Source organism: Aquarana catesbeiana, linkage group LG04, assembly GCF_042186555.1.
Source record: "Aquarana catesbeiana isolate 2022-GZ linkage group LG04, ASM4218655v1, whole genome shotgun sequence".
Lineage (NCBI taxonomy): Eukaryota > Metazoa > Chordata > Amphibia > Anura > Ranidae > Aquarana > Aquarana catesbeiana.
In genome coordinates this window covers 19289635-19293256 of record NC_133327.1, presented here as the reverse complement: position 1 = coordinate 19293256, position 3622 = coordinate 19289635, and the positions used below count along the sequence as shown (strand labels likewise).

The window sequence follows — 3622 nt, the reverse complement described above, 5'->3', positions numbered from 1 at the left end:
CATGGCCAGATGATCAGGCACAGGCTCGCCCTGGTTGAGACCGAATATTCCAAGTTATAGCTGTAGTATATAAGACTGGAATGTAAGGGAATGGCCAACCCACCCCCCGGGAGCAACATGGCCTTTTAAGGACTTGGTCAGTTTGTAATGACATTCCTTTGGTGTGAAGTCATTTAACATAACTAGACTTTGGAGGCTTTCTTAGATATTGTGAGACAAATTGAATCAATGAATTTCCCCATCAGTGACTCGCTTTATAAGACATCCAGGCTCCTCCCCCTCCATCCAATGCCAGGGCCAGTGGCGCAATGGATAACGCGTCTGACTAAGGATCAGAAGATTGTAGGTTCGACTCCTACCTGGCTCGTCAAATGTGCTTTAACCACTTCAGCCCCGGAAGGATTTACCCCCTTCCTGACCAGAGCACTTTTTGCGATTCTGCACTGCGTCACTTCAACTGACAATTGCGCGGTCCTGCGATGTTGCACCCAAACAAAATTGACGTCCCTTTTTTCCCCCACAAATAGAGCTTTCTTTTGGTGGTATTTGATCACCTCTGCGGTTTTTATTTTTTGCGCTTTAAACAAAAAAATAAGCGATCATTTTGAAAAAAAAAAGCAATATTTTTTACTTTTTGCTATAATATATATAATTTTTTTTTTTCCCCTCAGTTTAGGCTGATACATATTCTTCTACATATTTTTGGTAAAAAAAAAATCGCAATAAGCGTATATTAATTGGTTTGCGCAAAAGTTATAGCGTCTACAAAATAGGGGATAGATTTATGGCATTTTTATTATAATTTTTTTTTTTTAATTTATTAGTAATGGCGGCGATCTGCGATTTTTATCGTGACTGCGACATTATGGCGGACACATCGGACACTTTTGACACTATTTTGGGACCATTGTCATATATACAGCGATCAGTGCTATAAAAATGCTCTGATTACTATGTAAATGACACTGGCAGGGAAGGGGTTAAACACTAGGGGGCGATCAAGGGGTTAAGTGTGCCCTAGGGAGTGATTCTAACTGTGGGGGGGATGGGCTACTACTCACATGACAGTGATCACTGTTCCCGATGACAGGGAGCAGTGATCTCTGTCATGTCACTAGGTAGAACAGGGAAATGCCTTGTTTACATAGACATCTCCCCGTTCTGCCACTCCACACCGCAATCTCAGGCCGCTGGAGAACATCGAGTCCACGGGACCCACGGTCACGGAGCACGCGGTGGCACACAATGCCGCATCTTAAAGGGGACATACCTGTACGTTGTGCGCTGGTCGGCAAGGGGTTAATTATATAGTGAGGTGGAAGCGTTTCAGTAGTCATTACAAAAAGGCCCCTGTTCCTGGGAAGCCTATAGGGCCTAATTAGACATTTCCAAACACCCCCTCCATTGGTTTTCTTTTTAGCTGGTAGAACCCATGACAAGGAGTACATTAGGTTCTTTGGCTTGACACGTATGTATATGATGTCCTCCCATGCTCGTCTCCAGGATTTCTCCAGAGCCTCTCCCATCCTCTGGAACTCTCTACCTCCACTGGTCCGGCTATCCCCGACTCTTGCTACCTTCAGGCGATCCCTGAAAACTCATCTCTTCAGGAAAGCCTATCACATCTCCAACTAATCTCCTACCACTTCCACCAGCTCATTCCCCACAGTTACAACCTTTTGTACCATCTGCCCCACCCTATTAGAATGTAAGCTCTTCTGAGCAGGGCCCTCGTAATCCTCTTGTATTTTATTGTATTATAACTGTATTGTACTGTAAAGCGCTGCGTAAACTGTTGGCGCTTTATAAATCCTGAATATTAAATAATAATTTTACTGCACACATGGAATTGTGTTCTCGTGGTAATGACGGGACAAGGAGAAGAATCCCCAGTTGATATCATATTCCAATACCTTGCAGAGAGATATGTGGGCACTTTAACTCCTTCCTGCCCACTCTATAGCTGAATGACGGCTACAGCGCAAGCTTACTTTGTTGGGAGGGCATCTAATGACGTCCTCCCGTGATCGCGCTGCCTGGGCGCCCCCTGCGGCACGCGGGCAGTGCACTCTGTGATCGAAGAGTCCTTTGGGCTCAGCTGATCACAAATCGGGGTAAAGGGCAGTGGCGTAACTAGAACCTTCAGGGCCCCCGATGCAAGGAACCATGAAGGGCCCCCCCTGACCCCTGGACAGGGCCCTTTCCTCCGAGCCCGGTGGCGGAGCAACAGGGTCTGGCCACAAGTGGGTGGCTGCATATGAAGGAAGCGATTTCTCCATTTCCCCGCTTCTCCTCCTCTCCCTCCCGCAGGCGTTCAGCGGATGCAGGAGGAAAATGGAGAGATGGGTTCCTCTATGTCAGTGTTTCTCAATCTTTTTCCAGTCAGGGCACCCTTAAAGTACACCCCTAGGTGAATGGGGCTGCACTGCAACTGTGTGCATTGCATGCAGTTGCAGCATAGTAATGATGCATTTAAGGGGTTAAAACAGGCGGTCAGGAGGCAACATATTGCCTCTTTACCGGCTGTCAAATGCCTCTGAAAAGCGATCTGAGCATGGATCACTTTTCAGAGGAACAGCATTTTTTTGCTGGTACTATGAACAAAAGAAAAAAAAGAAAAAACAGTTCTGATTGTACACATAAAGGGGGTCAGGATTAAATGCGCATACATAAAATGTGCATACATAGATGTAAACACATACATACATACATACATACATACACATATATAAACACACACAGATATACTGTATATATACTCACACACACATACGCACACACATATAAACACATGCGCGCACACACATATACATGCACATACATAAAAACACATATACATACTGATAGCCTTATAAAAAAAAGGCACCAGCAGCTCAGGAGAAAGCCTGCTCGGGTGCCCCCACAGCAAGTTGCTTGCTGTGGGGGCATCAGGCAGGATGGAGGGGCCAGGAATGCTGCCGGGGGGACCCGAAAAGAGGAGGATCGGGTCTGCTCTGTGCAAAACCAATAACATGTTTATTTTAACAAAAAACTCGCCTTTAATATCACTTTAACCACTTGCCGACCGCCGCACGACTATATACGTCGACAGAGCGGCACGGGCAGGCAAAAGGACGTATATGTACGTCCTTGCCTGCCCGCGGGTGGGGGGTCCGATCGGACCCCCCCCCGGTGCCTGCGGCGGTCGGCAAATCTCCCCCGGCGATCGGAGGTGAGGGGGAGGCCATCCATTCGTGGCCCCCCCCTCGCGATCGCTCTCAGCCAATGGGATCATTTCCCTGCCTCTGTATTGTACACAGAGGCAGAGGAAATGATGTCATCTCTCCTCGGCTCGGTATTTTCCGTTCCGGGCCGAGGAGAGAAGACTGCAATGTAAGTGCACCAACACTAGACACACACAGTAGAACATGCCAGGCACACTAAACACCCCCGATCCCCCCCCCGATCGCCCCCCGATCCCCCCCCCAATCACCCCCCCCCCTGTCACAAACTGACACCAAGCAGGTTTTTTTTTTTTTTTTTTTCTGATTACTGTATTGGTGTCAGTTTGTGACAGTTACAGTGTCAGGGCAGTGAGTGTTAGGCCCCCTTTCGGTCTAGGGTACCCCCCTAACCCCCCCTA

At 47.7% G+C, this 3622-nt stretch overlaps 1 non-coding gene across 1 annotated transcript; it reads left to right on the top strand.

Annotated features, from left to right (window-relative positions):
- Window positions 1-294: 294 nt before the first annotated feature.
- Window positions 295-367, top strand: TRNAL-AAG (transfer RNA leucine (anticodon AAG)). Its single transcript has one exon. It is a non-coding gene; the product is annotated as a tRNA-Leu (tRNA).
- The last annotated feature ends 3255 nt before the right edge of the window (window positions 368-3622 follow it).